Below are 17,000 nucleotides of genomic sequence, written 5' to 3'. Positions count from 1 at the left end.
GGTCAGTCTGATCATGGTCTTCTCTATCCTGAAGCATTGGTTTTAGGGCCCATTCAGTAAGACTGAGAGTTTCCATAGAAAGGCTCCCACAAAGGGGCAGCCAAGTGGCACAGTGGATATAGCACCTTCCCTGGAGTCAGGATGGACCTGAGTTCAAATCCAGCTTCAGACACTTACTAGCTATGTGATCTTGGGCAAGTCACTTAACCCTGATTGCCTTCACAAGAAAGAAAGGGCTACATATTTAACTTGGACTCTAGTGATAGACCTCTAGGATGATCCTCATTGATTGATGAATGGTGTAGTGAATTGGTTATCCTACATTTCTGAAACATTAAATCAAAGTGTATCTTTTTTACACTGAGACCCTCTCCTTGTTCAAGATTCCTGTATATGTTATATGAAATTTTTGGGGGATAAAGAGTTATGTCAGAAGACATGAGGTAGAATTCCAGTTTGGGTGCCTCTATTTTCAATCTGGAAATGATTTGGATATAGATTAACATTAAGCAACCTTTTCTCCCCTTGGAAGACTGGAGCCTAAAAATGCCAAATACAGTACTTGCATTAATATTTTTCTTTGATATCATCAGACCCAAATAATTCACTATTATACCCAAATCTCATTTTCAATTACCCATCTGTACTCGTCTCTGCTACACATAATCATTCTTACCCTCATCTTTCTCCCAGATTTGATGTTTTACCTACTCTGCTTTGGTTGACATCTTGTTAAATGAAAGGAAACTTGATTGGTGATCTAGTTAAATTAGGAACCTAAAGAAGAACACCTGCAAATAGAGACAGAATAGATTACCTTGTAAAACTTTGCAAGGTGGAAGGCTAAATAAATGGTTCTTTTCTTATATCCCAAGCATACCCCCAAAAAACTTTTGTTGTCAAGAGTTTGATTGGGAAGTTTAATAATAGGCATTAGTACTGTAAGCATCAGGACCAACCCCTTCGATTTTGTTCTCCTAGTCTTTAATCTTCTATCCAGCTGCTGCAAGCATCTGGCACAATATAGGGAAATATAAAGACAATACAGGCAGACATTAATAACCATAACAACAGTAACTGTTTTGTGTTCACTTGAATGATTACCTTTTCTTTAAAATGAACCATGTCAATAATTATGATGATATTTTTATTCAGTGGCAGAAACAAAAATATTTCCATATTTATGAGTATAAAGATGACAACCTTGGCGTATCCAGGTGACTGCTGGGGAGCAAGAACATATGTGTGTATGTTGGGAGAAGTAAAAGATATTAAGTGATTTGTGCAAAATAGAGAAAATGAGATATGGGGCTATTTGAAAAAGCATACTTGCTTCAAAAATATGTATGACATACAAGCACCAGCATCTTCAATGATTATAACTTAATGATATTAATAATGATGATTATAATTATAGACCCTGCCTACCTCACCCTCTAACTAGCTCAATTCATCCGTTCCCCAGCTGTAATATCCTGTCCAAGGCTCAAACCACGCTAGGGCATTTGGGAGCTGTTTCTTTGGGTACAGAAGAACTCCGGGTGGGAGTTCCCTTTCCCCTACTGCTAGTTAATGTACACGTTAATCAGGACATAACTATCTACAAGTAGATCTTTCAAAACGTTGATTTGCTGCTCTTCCCTCAGAAGAAAACATAGATTAGGTTCTGTTCATTTTGGAGGTTTCTGTGCCCACTTTTCTGCTGGCTAGCAGCTCACTTAAACTTATTAACTACCTCACTCTTCAACTCCTGCCTAAGTGACACATCGCCCACTCCTCCCAAGATATCTCCCCCGGCCCCAGTTCCGCAGCCTAGCAGCGACTGAACTGTGGTTTCGGAACCGCAGCAAGTGAGTGACAAAACCAGTGGCTGGCTCCCCTAGCAGGAGTCCCTTACGGACTAACAGAATTAGGTAGACTAGGTGTCCCCACCGCTCCACCCTCCTCACCCAGTTCTTGCAAAGAAGAGAACGCCTCTTCCCTCACCCCACCAGCCCACCCCCACGGCCTCCCCCGCTCCTTTCTGCACTGAAAAGGTGTGGAAAGAGCAGAGCGGCGCTCTTGTTCTGTTTCCAGCTGCGTTTACAAGCTGGAGCAGGCACGTGCTCCGGGCGCTGGCCAAAGCGAACCCTGCTGCCTCCACCGCTTTCACCATCCCCATTGCAGCCACTGCCTCCGCTGCCTCTAGCGCTCCAGCTGCCACCGCTGCCGTTGCCGCCGACGCCACAGCGACTCCCGCTGCTGCTGCTGCAGGGGCAAGGAGAGCCTGGAAGGTGCTGGAGGCGCTGAGATTGGATGTGCCGGCCAGCAGCAGCTGGGCCGAGAAATTACGAGTGCAGGTGTCAACGCACCTGGTAAGCCCACCTTTTTTCTCTTCCTTTCTCCAAGCTCGTCATTTATTAGTATATTTCTAATGCGCAGGGAATTCCCCTTCCCCCAATCTGGGAGTGAAGGGAGTGGGTGAATGAGGGCGTGTGTGTGTGTGTGTGTGTGTGTGTGTGTGTGTGTGTGTGTGTGTGTGTGTGTGGTGTGGTGTGACAGCATAGAGGAGAAGGAGAGAGGGGGTGGCCTGGGCTGATGAGCATGAGTCTTTTGCAGACACAAGCACGGTGAGGTCCGTTAAGTTTGGGAAAGTCACCCTGGAAGGACGGGTGTTGCCTGAATAGGAAATTGATTCCGAATTAGTCTCTAGTGGGTACATACAGTAGCACCGTCCCTCCAATGGGAGATAAATGAAGATCGTTTTTATTTTACTTGCATCATTGAGGGATTTAAGTAGTCTCGTTTCCATAGAAAACGAACTAAAAAAATAAAATAAAATGAAAGGAGAAACCCGCCTATCGAGATAAAGAAGGCATTGAGAGCTAGTGTATCTTCTTCTCTGTGCATACCGATGCATATGCACCACACCGGCAGTGCTGGAATGAATGGTGTGTCTTTTTTGAGAGGATTAGGTCGTTGCCAATCTGATACATGGACTGATATTTCTCACTCTAGTGAATTCACGGTTGAAACAGGCTTTGAATATTATAGAGTCTGAACCTTCTTTCTGGAGCCCTTTGATAAGAGGGGGGGTGGGAGGGGTTTGCGTTTCTTTCTTTTTTTACGTTTTGCTGCTTGGTAAACTGATTTCTCTGGGACCGACGATCTGGAACCTGTGAGCTTTCGTCCTTTAGTCTCTGTTTTGATGCTAAAAACGCATCAAGACTAGGGCTCCTTGATTTAACTTCTCCAGAATGATGATTCAGCCAACTTCAACTTGGTGACAGGGTGCACCGCGAGACAAAGACAGAGCCCGAGAAAGGGTTCCTTGCAGTTGGATTCTGAGGTATCCTGTGGAGTGGTGTTTCCGGATATCTCAGGGCAAAATCTAAAAGCCAAGGTGTTTTGAGTGCTTGGTGTGCTTGGGGCCACAGGTGGGTGGGGGAGGTTGAAAAGAATGGGTTAGATTTAAGGAGCTTGGGGCAAGCAGAGGGTTCAGTCTTGATCTCAAGGACACCTCGAGACACTAGAGGTACATAGAGTGAAATGTATCAAAATGATTTCGGGATAGAGGTTGTTCAAAAGCAGACATCTTTCTTTATTTTGTGTGTGTGTGGGGGAGGGGTTGAAGTTGAATCAATGCTAGGTCTACTAGGGTCGAATTGGATTAGGTGACCTCTGAGGCCCCTTGACATTGAAATTTTCTCTCTTTTGGCGGTGGCAATCAGAGGTGAGCATTTTCAGGATGAGAAATAGTCTAGTGTTTTGTTTCCGTCCCAGTGTTTTGGTGTGTTGTGGGATAATAGGGGTTGGGGGGAGGCAGAGAATGTTGAAGGAGTGAGCTTGGAGACTGGAGCTGCTTGGTAGAGGGTAAGATTGCAGGGAGAGAAAGATATATTTCACTTTAAAGCAATTCATGACAAACCTGGGCAGTAGAGGCTAGAAGCAGAGGCTCCCGTGAGGGGTTGCTAGCCTAGGCACTTCCTTTCTTATCCTTGGTTGTCAGCACCGGTCACCAGCTGTCTGAAGGGGAAAAAAAGCCAGCGGCAACAGAATTTTTTTTTTTTTTTTTTTTTTTTTTTTTTTTTTTTTGCGCAGGGAGAAACCGTCTCAAGGCAGTCCCACTTGTGGGCCCTATTCGTGAGAGGAAAGCAGGACAATGACTCCCATGTTCCTGAATCTATAGGGACTACTAGGAAACACCTGATTCAGGGCTCTTCTCAGTTTCGATAAATGAGCATCTGCCTGGATGTATGAGCGTGTTCCACGGTTGGACTTGATATTCGGGTTCCTAAAGGGACTCAGTGTGCCACTTGGTGGCACCAAAAAATTGCGTTGAAGAACTCTGTTCTCTATAAATACAAACTGCCTCCCCTCCCTTGTTCTCTCTTCTCCCCTCCCCCTCCCTTTTCCTGCCTCTCTCTTTCCTCTGTCTCTCCCAGCGCGGGGGGATAGATGCACAAGCTGCTCTCTGCTGTCTCCGGCATTTTCGCGCCTTGATCGGAGCGGGATTTAAAACTGCAGGCAGAGCATTAAAGGGTCAAGCCCGCCCCCATGGGCGCCCAGCTCTGCGGTTGCTTGCTAGGGCAATCTAAACTTTGTGGAGGGATGTCAGACCGTCTCTCGATGGAGAAGAAATAGTGGGTAAGCTCCTCGTCTGCCAATCTTCTTTTTAAGGAAGAAAGCAGAAACCTTGGACTTGGTGTGGATTGAGGGGGGAGAGGTGAGGTGTTCTAAGAGCTTGTGTTAGGTGATTGAGACGGGGGGTGCGGTGCGATGGAAAGGGGTTGTAGAGTCCTTCTCTTTCCTCTACCCCTTGACATTCTTCCTAATACCTGTTGGGAGGAAAGGCAGTTATAACTCATTGGCAGGGGGGAAAGTGGAGAAGAGTGAAGGGGTGGAGTGGGGGGCAGGGGCAGGAATATAAACTCAGAGCCAGCTCTCTCATCAGCTCTGCCACTTTTGGGGGATAGCGATGCTCTTAGTAAGACAAGCTAGATCCATCCAAGTTCAGGTATTAAGTCAAGGAAGCTCGAGGGGAAAAGAGAAAGAGAAGAAAGGATCACCCCCAAATAGGTTCACTCGGAAATGGCAGAAGCAGCTCGATGCAGGAAGTAGACAGACTGCGAGCAGTGCTGAAAGCAGATCTTAATGAGCTGGCTCTTTCAACCTTATGGCTGGGGATATCCCCAATTATTCCTCCCCCACCCGTCCAGGTGCCCTTCTGCTCTTTCTTCTCCCTCTCTGTTTCTCTACTGAAGTCCATCTACATATTTTTCGATTTAAAAACAATGGTGCTAATCCTGGAGAGATAGCGTGCAGCATGCAAGCCACAGAGCAAATGTAGCTGCAGCTCCGTTGAGACAGAGAGAGGTCCGTGAAGAGAACTAGGAATGCAGTGGAGGCCAGGTGGAGCAAAGTACTAAAGCTGTGCGTAGAACATTATCTGCATTTGAGGTGAGGGGCAGTGAAAGGTCCTAGAGACTCTCAAACGCTGTTTTTAAAGCAATCTAATTGTAATGAGGATGCCAGTTTCCCTGCTGTTTTCCCTAGGATCCCTGTGGTCTTTGGGGGAAAAAAGAGGGGCTGAAAAGCTCTTTTGTGACAATGAGTTTGGTTGTAGTGCTACTTCATTTGAACTGAAGAGACTAATGGCAGAGAAGGCAGAAAGTATCCATTCCTTTGCTTCACTCAGAGAAAAAGACACCACCCCCCTTTTCCCCTCAGCCTCTCATTTCATTGTTTGAATGACCAGAATCTGGGCTGGAGCCCATCTCCCTTAACCAGATTCAAGCACCCCAAGAAGGCACTGTGATGTGACCAGAGTATCTCTCCAGGCACAAAAAGGATCTTTACAGAGTCGTCCTAGCTAGCACCACATAGTAGTATATTTTTCAGATCTTTGAAATACAGCACTTTACCTTCTCCTTCAATGCCCATTTTATGTCATTCTGTAGATACCCTCCTGGACAGTTTGGATGGGATCCAGGATAGACAAATCATAACCATTTTGACAGCCAAACTACCTTTCCTCCCCAAAATACTTGGTGAAAGAAACTTCAATATATCCTCTTTTCTTTTAATTTGCTTCTCTTCTATTATCTTCCATTCACTTCTCATTTCTTCTCTCCTCTATTCTCCTCCTCCTCCTCCTCCTCTCTCTCTCTCTCTCTCTCTCTCTCTCTCTCTCTCTCTCTCTCACACACACACACACACACACACACACACACACACACACATACACACACATGAAGCTTTCTTTTGTGAGGGGAATCCCCCCCCCTTCACTTTCCAAAGATCCGTAGACTTTTAAATTTAGGTATGTCTGTTTTCGTATGAACAGAAGAGTGTTTGAAAAGGAAGGATCCATACTTTGGGTTTCTGTCATTAGTTCTCTAATTTGGTGCTGGAGTCTTATGCTAAACCACTGCTTTATACGCCGGTAGGCTATTCAGCACATCGGATAGCTCCCTGGGTGACCCTCTTACCAAGGAGAGTTCTAACTGGGAAAAGACTCCTTTCTTACTGCTTCTGGTAAAATACAAAAAGAGCAGCGATTCCAAAATGAATATAAAATCCTTCCTAGAAATTTCCACTCAAGATTTCAATATACTTGGTCTAGTAGGGGACCTCCTTTCAGAAATCAGTTGTCTTGCAATATTTTAGCAGCGATGATTCAGTAACCTCAAGTGATACAGATCATTTTCACCTTGTGATATTTAATTAATGCAAACCAAATTATGATTTGTTTTTTGGTATGGGATATATATCAATCTTTGCTTCAGTCTTCTCACTTTTCATGTTAGATATTACCTTTGTTTCCCCCTTTCACTGAAGACTTGGGCTGTTTGTGTTACGCTAAATATCAAGGCATAAACTGAAAAATTGAAACACAAAATTGAGGCCTTCTGACAAATGTGAATATTATGTCTACAGAACAAGAAGTATTTAAATTGTTGAGTCAATTTTTGAGTTTTCAGTCAGAAGCTTATTGTAGCAGTCATAGTTACAAATATGATAAAGACAAAAAAAAATCACAGTAAAATAATATTTGTTTCTTCCATATCTAAAAGGTTTGAATGGTATTAGGCTTTTTACACTATTTTATCTTTCCAGAAAGGCATGGAGGTTTTATAAGAGTATCACTTGACTTTCGCTGGTGAACATTCCAAGCATTTGGTGCAGGATAAACTGAGTGGAAATGAAATAGTAGTTGATTGCTGTGGAAAGCCAATATCAGATAAATCCAGTTAGGGGGAATAGTTTATTTTTGCTGTCATTTTCTGCTGTGTCTGGTATATTCATGGGTATAAAATATGGATCTTAATAATCAGTATTTAAGAAACATTCAGAAATGTTTTGGTTCACTCTAATATTACCCAAGTTGTATGTATATACTTTTATGCTTGATGATGACACATCTTCAAATTAACATAAATTGAATTTGCAAGATGTGCTAACTATCTTCTGTATTTTAAATGTTTGGTATCCTTTGATCTATCTAGAGTAAGCCCTATAACTAATATAATGGCTAATTCCATTTGTTACACTATTTGTTATGCTAAAGACTCTTGCTCAACACCAAAATATGTTTACAGCCTTTTGTAAATAACATGGTGTAGTGGAAAGAACACTGGTCTTGTAATGGGAGACAGGTATTGCATTTGAATATAACTGTGGTCCAGCCACTTAATCACTCCAAGGCTTAGTTTACTCATCTACAAAATGAGGGCAATAATTCTTGCACTTCCTATGACATGGGATTGTTTCAGGAAAAAGAAATCATTTTGCAAACCTTCAAAACATATAGAAATATGAACTCTTTTTAATATTATGACCTGAAATCTAGGCACTATGGTCAAGAATTTAAATTCCTGTAATAAGCAACATGTGATGCCTCAGTCAAACACAAAGGGCACAAATCAATTTAGTAAACACCTATTAAGTATCTTTTATTTAAGGTACTGTGCTAGGCACTAGATAAAAATAAAACAGACTATGCCCTTGGGGGGCTTAAATTCTACTGAGCTTATTGGGTCTAAAAAAAAACATTTTCCCCTTTGGTAAGCAATTATTAGATGCCTTCAGATGTGAAGGACAACATGTTTGATTTCATTTACTAATAATTTTAACAGTGTTTATATGTATACAAACACTAGCAAACAGGTCATAAAATGAAAATAATTGAATTATTTAGCTCTTTACGTGCATCATTTCATTTGATCCTGATAAGGGCCCTACAAGGTAGCTAGTGAAAGAATTATGGTACCCATTTTACAAACAAGAAAACTGAGGCTCAGATAAATTAAATAATATACACCAATGGATACAGATAATTTTTGAACAATGATGTGACTTGAACCCAAGATTCCTAATGCCGATTATCATTTTCATCCCACTGCACCACAGGTGTCTTATCAAACTATCAAATTACTTGTATATATAACCTTATATTAAAGTAAAGTTATCTGGAAAATTAAAAAAAAATAATACTTAGTTACAATTAAATACAGGTTTTATGCAGAGTCAACACTATTTATATTATAGAGATTGAATATTGAAGAGAAATTAACTAATGATAAATGATTCTTTCACTTTTCTACCCACAGAGTTTAAAAAAAATACACTTCCTAGGTCATTATGTGCTGCTGGCTATAAATATCAAAACATAAGTATTATGAGAAAACCCTGAAAACCTCATCATTGTAATGGCACAAGTGGCCACTGTAATAATAACATAACCTATTAGCATTCATAATATTTTGTAGAATAATTTAAAAAAATTTAATTTTAACTTCCTTTAATAAATACAAATGTAGTAAATCTCCTTAAAGTCCTCAAAGAAAGGCAAATAATATTTATAACTCTTTTGATTTTAATTCCGCAATTTCAAGATTTGCATTGATTTTGATTAACTAGTATTTAATGGTTATTGAAAATCATTCCATTTTGTAGAATTCTCATGTTTCAGTTATGGTCATACTTTAATGATATATTTAAACTATGTTAACATGAGCAATGTATCAAAAGGCATCATTTTTGCTCTTATTTATGGTTCTTTTGGGATATTTGGAAACATCTCTTGGATCAGAAACTCTTCTATTAATTATCTTAAATTTGAACCCCTTAAATCAAAATATAATATATTTGAAAGATGACTGATAAAATAATGAACCCAAGGTTATTCTTGCAAATTATTGCCTGAATATTTCAAGAAAATCTCAACACATATAATCATGATGATATTGGTTTTTGGAAAGAATATTGTTTGAATTAAATTCATTGGATTATTGCTCCACAGAGCTGGTGAATCATGAATTGCCCAATACAGTAAGATTTCATTTGATGTTGATAAGAGCCAGAAACCAGGGAAAACACCATCAAAAGGGAAGGAGTCATATAAAGAGCTATAAGGGATTATAAAGAGAAAAAGAAATAATAAATGCACACTAACATATGCAGATGTGTATACATATTAATGATTCCTTCTGTTTTTACACAATAATAATTGCTTAGTTACTCAACTCCACTCCCATGGAACCTTCCTATATAATACAGAAAAACTTTAGAAAAGTACCTTATATGCTAATCATAGCTGTCAATGTATGGAAGATTCTACTTCCATAGTCCCTCTTCTCTTTCCTGAGTAAAAAAACATGTGTTTTGTTATCTATTCCTTGGACAGGGATTACTTTTTTATAGTTATATATAAATTCCCTTTTAAAAAGAACTTTTAAAAAATTATTATAGCCATTTCATATATTCTTCTGATTTTGTTCCTGTATTGTTTCATTGTGTATTGGGACATATAAATCTTCCCATGGCTTCTTTTTTTGCAAAATTGTTTATATTCAACTTCTCTTTCTTTTTTTTAAAAATAATCCATAGGGGTAAATCCAGAGGACTTCAATTTTCTAGGGAACAATTTCAACATATTTTAAATCATTCCCTTACTCTGAGTTTATGAGGATTTAAAGATATCTTCATGTATACATGGATAATCTTGATAATAAGATCTTCTCATAGAAATTATGGCTATATCCACTTAAGGTGACAATAGCTCCTTCACCTCCTCCTCATTTGCACAGAGATCTGTGCACCCTGGTTATATGAATGAATTTTCCCTACATAGTGTATTCTTCCCTTCTCTTACAATTGCTTTCTTAAGGTTATCAAGTTGTAAGAGAACCACTCTCAGAACTTATTTAATTAGACCCCCTCTATAAACCACGATGATGATTGGGTTCAGAAGGGACAAATGTATATCTTGCCATATTTGAATGTAAGAAGTTTATTCTTGTTTACTACTTTATTGTTGTCCATTCATATTTATCTCATTAAGCTTCTCTTCACTCCAATGTTTGAACTTCAAAATTTTTCTATAGCTCTAATCTTTGCATCAGGAATGCCTGAAAGTCTTCTATTTCATTAATAGTTTATTTTTCCCCTTGTAGTATCACACTCAGTTTTTCTGGGCAAATTATTCTTGGCTGCAAGCTCATATATTTTGCCTTCTGGGACATTATATTCCAAGTTCTCCACTACTTTGTAGTGGTAGTTGCTAAAGCATGGTATGATTCTGACTGTGATTCCTTAGTGTATGAATTCTTTCCTTCTAGCTGCTTGCAGTATTTTTTTTCTTTGACTAGGAATTTCTGTATTTGGGCTATAATATTACATGTTACTGGGATATTTCCTTTTGGGGTTTCTTTAAGTAAGTGACCCATGGATTTTTTTCTACTATATTTCTTACTGTATATATATATATATATATACACACTATATTATAATATATATATATATACATCACCACAACACATATATATATATATTTACTGTATAATATTTCATTATGCTCATGTGGTATAGTTTGTTCCCCATTCCCTAAGTAATACAACATACATACATATACACATACATACATATATATACACATACATACATATATATGTGTATATATGTACATATATATACACATATATTGTACATATATATACACACACATATGTTATTTTCACTGTGAATGGATTTGTTCACTCATTTTTCAGTTATTTCAGACTTTTCTTGAGCCCATTTTGGGTTTTCTTGTTACAGATATTTAAACAGTTTGATATTTCTTTCCCCAGCTCATTTTGCAGATGAGGAACTCAGGCAAACAAGATTTAGTAACTTGCCAAGGGTCACACTGCTAGTAAGTGTCTGAGACCAGATTTGAATTTAGGAAGATGATTTTTCCTGACTCCAGGCCTGGCACTCTACCTATATACCAATTAATCTCCCTTAAACACAGATCTCATCTTGTCATTTCTTCACTCAAAAACATCCTCATTGCTTTCTAAATAAAGTCTAGCCTCATTTCCCATCAAAGGTCCACCACAATATGGAGCACATTATCTTACCAATCTTATTTCACATTTCCTGGCCTCTAGTCTCCTATCTCCAATTGCCTATTATACATCTCAAACTTGATTTTCTAGAGATATCTAAAACTCTAAATATGCAAAGCTAAATTCGGTATCTTTCTTTTACAAACTTCTTTATTACTGTTGAGAGCACTAACTTCCTTCCAATCTCCAAGCTTACAGACCTAGATGTTATTCTCAATTCCTCACTCTCTTTCACCCCCTATATCCAATCATTTGCCAAATATTCTTAATATCACCTTCTTGGTATCTCTCATATATGTCCTCTTTTTTTTTTTGACACTCACAACATCCTCGTGTAGGCTCTCATCATTTCAAGTCTGTAATCAGGAGAATATCTCTGCCTCTATTCAGCTATCAAATCAATGCTCCTAAAGCACAGGTCTAACAATGTCAATCTCCCGTCATTAAACTCCAGTGGCTTTCTATTACCTTTAGGATCAAACATAAAATCCTGCTTGGCTGTTAAAGTCCTTCTGACACACTCCTACCTTTCCAGTCTTCTTTCAGCTTACTCCCTTCCAAGTACTCTGTGGCCTAGTGACACTGGCCTCCTTGCTGTTCCTCAGACAAAGTACTTTATCTCCTGACTTTGCATTTTCACTTGCTCTGCCCTATGTGGGGAATTTTTATCCCTCCATATAACTATCTCCTGGATTTCTTAGCTCCTCTGGCTGCCTTCAAGTCTCAACTAAAATCCCACTTTCTGAAGAAATCTTTCTGGATCACACTTAACACTAGTGCCTTTCTCCTTCCACCCCCAGTATTATCTCCATTTAATCCAGACTATATTGTTTGTCAGTTGTCTTTCTCATTAGACTATGAACTCTGTGAAAACATGGGTGGAATTTGGGTTTTATTTGTATCCTCTGTGTTTTACACAGTTTTTGGCACACAGTAGCTGCATAATGAATTCTTGTTGAATTTTCATTATATTATTGCACATTACTGCCCCCCAATACCCTGCACTCTAAAAAAATTGAAGTATTAGATGCTCTTCATATATATCTAAGTATTTTATGCCTCTGTATCTTTACTCATGCCATTGCATAGATTTGTAATATATACAACCCTTCTCCCAGTCCCCATTTCTGCTTGTTAAAATCTTCCTTACCAGTTAATCATACCCAGATCAAATGCAACATTTTCCATGAAGCTTCCCTTTTATGATGAATAAAATTGATGTCATAGGGAACTTTCAATTTTCCTAGGTCCAAAAGGATATCTCATAGAATCCAGGGTCATTGGACTGGTACCATGTAGAAGGGAGATGTTCCAAAGCATAATCATTTTAATTTGAGAAGCCAAAGGTGAGGAGCATATTAGAATACTAATCAATGTATGCAAAAACAGGGAGTCAGTGTAATAAGAAGCAGACATAATGGAGTGTCCAAGACCAAAGTGCTAGTTAGTGACAATTGGATATCTGGAAGGTTAAAGAAATGGCTTTTCACATTAGAGATTTACTAGCTTTGTGAATAATCCTAGTCAGTTCCACCTCCCTGTCCTCACCCATAAAATGAGGGAATTGGACTTAATTTCCTAAGGTACTTTCTGACTCCAAATTCTATTTTCTAATTTTCTAGCTTCCTGAACTCATGTGTCTGTCCCTTTTAAAGCAAGGGGAAAATATGGTTAATTTGCTTAATATGAATTAAATGACTAAACAGGCTATAGACAGGAATCTTAAAACTATGCCATATAAGGATCAGGATCATTAGAAAATCTAGAAATGTTTATCCTAGAGAAGAGAAGACTCAGGAAGAACCTGATACCTGTTTTCTTCCAGTTCATCCATATTTTACACAGCGTACCATGCTCAATCAGCTTGAGCTGTCTTTTTCTTAGAATTTATAATTATTGTCAAATGAGATAATATTTGTCAAGCACTTTGCACAGTGTCTGGAACATAGTAAGTACTACATATAAATGCTAGTTAATGTTGTTTTTAAGTTTAATAATAATAATAATAATGGGTTATTGAAAGCACCCCATCGAACTTCTTGATTTCCTCAGGAGGAAAATGACATTTTCTTCCTGTGACCTCAAATACATTTTGATTGCATGCATCTTCTAAAGTGACCATGTTCCACTTTGTATTATAGTTATTTGGGTGTCAAGTCCTCCAATAGATTGTAACCTCCACAATGGTAAGGGCTATGTTAAAATTTTTTTTTCTTTAAATCTTTCTCAAAACCTAACAGTCTTGTATATGTTGTAGGTGACGAATAAGTGGTTACTGAACTGAACTGTGCACTACACTACATGGAAACTAACATGAATGTAATGTTAAGTTGTCCTTATAGTCATACAAGGAAGAGTGGGAAAGGAGTTTAAGCCTGCATTGTAGGGAGAAATAGTACTCAGTAATTAAATTAGAGTAGGTAACGTGAATCACATTCTTTTTTATTGCTTTGCTAAAGAGATCTATTTGTAGTCTTAATTAGCTCTTAAATTACTAGTTTTAATGGTTTACATCAATTTAGTGAGTTAAATTCTATCACCAAGACTTTTTATTAATATAAGAAATTGCAGGTATTATTTCTATATGGTATTACATTATTACCCACCCTTTGGGTACATTTTCAATAAAAAAAAATTATCTCTTTCTTCCTGTGCACATACATAGTTGCTAGGCTTGCTAATAAGTCACAGATGTGTGCCTCAGATATGCCCAGAAATTTTGCTTTGTTTGAGCTTATATAGCTTTTAGTATCATTTCCCTCACAGACTCTCTTATCTGTTGCGTGCACTTGTTTTGAGGAACATAAATCAATGGCATACAAAGATCATTATGTGGGTGTACATATGTGCACGCACATGCACACACACACAAACACATACACACACTTCTGTCTCATAATGATCAGGACAATTCTTGGACAAAGAAAATCATTTAAGAGTTTATTTCCTAAGGTATATGGTATGCCTATTTAGGTATTTAGTTAGAAAACAGTCCCAATCCTGGAAGAGCACCATTCTTATGGAGAATATTAAAGTAAAGATGATTTTACAAGGAAACCACAATTGTCTGATCACTGATTTTAGTATATGAGAACCTTTTAACTTATATAAATATATAAGTGAAATATATGAAATGCACTATCTGAAATGCTTTGCACAAATCAGATTAATGAATCAGCTGATTTTCCACAGGATACAAAATAACCTGGTTTATAATTTATTTTTATGTATCAATGTTTTATTTTTATGGTACTGACATATTAGAGAGGCTAAGTGAAGATATGTTTTATGCACATAAAAATGATGACTCTCTTATAATGTCTGTAATAAATTGTTAGGGATGCCATGATGATGATGATGATGATGATGATGATGATGATGATAATAAGCATTTATGTGGCATTTAAAGTGTGCAAAGAACTTTCTATATACTATCTCATTTTGAGCTACCTTAGATAACCATGTGAGAATAGGTACTTGTGGTGTTTTCATCATTATCCCCACTTTCTAGATGGAGAAACTGAGAGTATGAGAGGCTGAATGACTTGCCTTTGATCACACAGTTAACCAGAATCAGAGGCAGGACTGGTCGTGGAATTAGGGAACTCAATGCTGCTGCTAGATCCATCTCTGCTACCTTCCACTTCATTTTTTAAGTATTTTATTCTTCCCCAGGTACATGCAAAAATAATTTTCAACATTTGTTCTCAAAATTTTGAGTTCCAAATTATCTCTTTTTATCCCTCCCCACTCTCACCCCCATTGAGAAGGGAATAAATTTGACATAGGCTATACATGCATAGTCATGCAAAACATTTGTACATATTCATGTCGTGAAAGAAAACACAGATAAAAAAACTCAAGAAAAGTTGAAAAAATAAGAAAACACAGATTAAAAAAAAACTCAAGAAAAGTTGAAAAAATAAGCTTCAATATGTATTCAAATACCAGCAATCCTTTGTCTGGGGGTGGATAGCATTTTTCATCATTAGTCCTTCAGTGTTGTCTTGGATCATTGCATTGGTGAGAATGGCTAAGCCATTCACAGCTGATCGTATTACAATATTGCTGTTACTTTGTACACAGTACTTTTCACTTTGAATCAGCTCATGGAAGTCTTTCTAGGTTTTTCTGAGAGCATCCTGTTCATCATTTCTTATAGTACAATAGCATTCCATCATAATCATATACCACAATTTGTTCAGTCAATTGATGGGTATCCTCTCAATTTCTAATTCTTTGCCCCCAGAAAAGAGCTGCTATAAATATTTTTGTACTTATAGGTCCTTTTCCTTTTTTTTTTTAATCTCTTTTCGGATGTAGAAGCAGTAGTGGTATTGCTAGGTCAAAGGGTTTGCATGATTTTATAGCTCTTTAGGCATAGTTCCAAATTGCTCCACAGAATGATTGAAACAGTTCACAACTCCACTAACAGTCTAGTAATGTCTCATTTTCCCCACATCCCCTCCAACATCTGTCATTTACCTTTTCTGTCCTTTTAGCCAATCTAATAGGTATGAGGTAGTACCTCATAATTATTTTAATTTGCATTTCTTCAATCAATAGTGAGTTAGAGTACTTTTTATATGGCTTTAGGTAGCTTTGATTACTTCATCTGAAAACTGATCATATCTTTTAATCATTTATCAGTTGGAGAATGGCTCTTATTTTCTCAATTTTGTCTCAGTTCTCTCATTTAGTTTGGGAAATGAGGCCTTTATCAGAGAAACTTGCTTCATTTTATTTCCCTGTTACTGTTGATGACTGTATTTCCCTCCATCTGGTTTCCCTCCACCATTGATCCTATTCTATCTCTCCTTTGACCATGTCCTTCCTCAAAGGTGTTTTGCTTCTATTCCCTTCCCCATCCTACTTTCCTGTAGGGTAAGATAGATTTCTATACCCAATTGAATTTGCATGTTATTCCCTCTTTGAGCCAGTTCTGGTTATAGTAAGGTTCACTCACTTTCCCTCATCTCCCCCTTCTTCCCCTCCAGTGTATGTGAGATATTTTTTTATATGAGATAATTTATTGAAGTCTACCTCTACCTTTCTCTTCCTCCCAGTATGTTCCTCTCTCACCCCTTGATTTTATTTTTAGATATCACCCCTTTGTATTCAACTCGTCCCTGTGCCCTCTGTCTATATAATATCCTTCTAATTACCCTAATAATAATAATACAGCTTTTATGAGTTACAAAAATCATTTTCCCATATAGGAATGTAAACAGTTTAAACTTATTAGGCCCCTTATGATTTACCTTTCCTGTTTATGATTTTATGCTTCTCTTGAGATTTGCATTTGAAAGCCAAATTTTCTATTCAGCTATGGTCTTTTCATGAGGAATGTTTCAGGGGTAGCTAGATGGCACAGTGCAAAAAGCACTGGCCCTGGAGGCAGGAGCACCTGAGTTCAAATCCAGTCTCAGATAGCTGATATGTGCTAGCTGTGTGACCCTGGGAAGGTCACTTAACCCTGATTGCCTCACCAAAAAAAAGTAAAATTCCTCTATCTCATTGAATGTCCATGTTTTACCCTCAGTTTTGCTGGGTAAATTTTTCTTGGTTATAATCCTAGCTTCTTTGCCCTCCAGCATATCATATTTAAAACCCTCTGATACTTTAATATAG

General features: G+C 38.0%; 1 protein-coding gene across 5 annotated transcripts in view; it reads left to right on the top strand.

Moving 5' to 3' along the window:
- Positions 1 to 2,085: 2,085 nt before the first annotated feature.
- Positions 2,086 to 17,000, top strand: part of GRM5 (glutamate metabotropic receptor 5) — a 667,058-nt gene continuing 652,143 nt past the window's right edge. For 4 of the 5 annotated variants that reach the window (XM_020993806.2, XM_020993803.2, XM_020993808.2 and 1 more), the window contains exon 1: positions 2,086 to 2,354. The gene's annotated coding sequence lies outside the window, so the exon portion shown is untranslated. Of the gene's footprint in view, positions 2,355 to 4,408; positions 4,627 to 17,000 lie in introns of those variants that run through there. The other variant, XM_020993804.2, reaches the window with a different exon arrangement.

The sequence above is a fragment of the Phascolarctos cinereus genome, unplaced genomic scaffold (genome assembly GCF_003287225.1).
Source record: "Phascolarctos cinereus isolate Bilbo 61053 unplaced genomic scaffold, phaCin_HiC Scaffold_726;HRSCAF=1367, whole genome shotgun sequence".
Lineage (NCBI taxonomy): Eukaryota > Metazoa > Chordata > Mammalia > Diprotodontia > Phascolarctidae > Phascolarctos > Phascolarctos cinereus.
The sequence above is the reverse complement of the archived record's forward strand: the minus strand, read 5'-3'. Positions and strand labels throughout refer to the sequence as shown.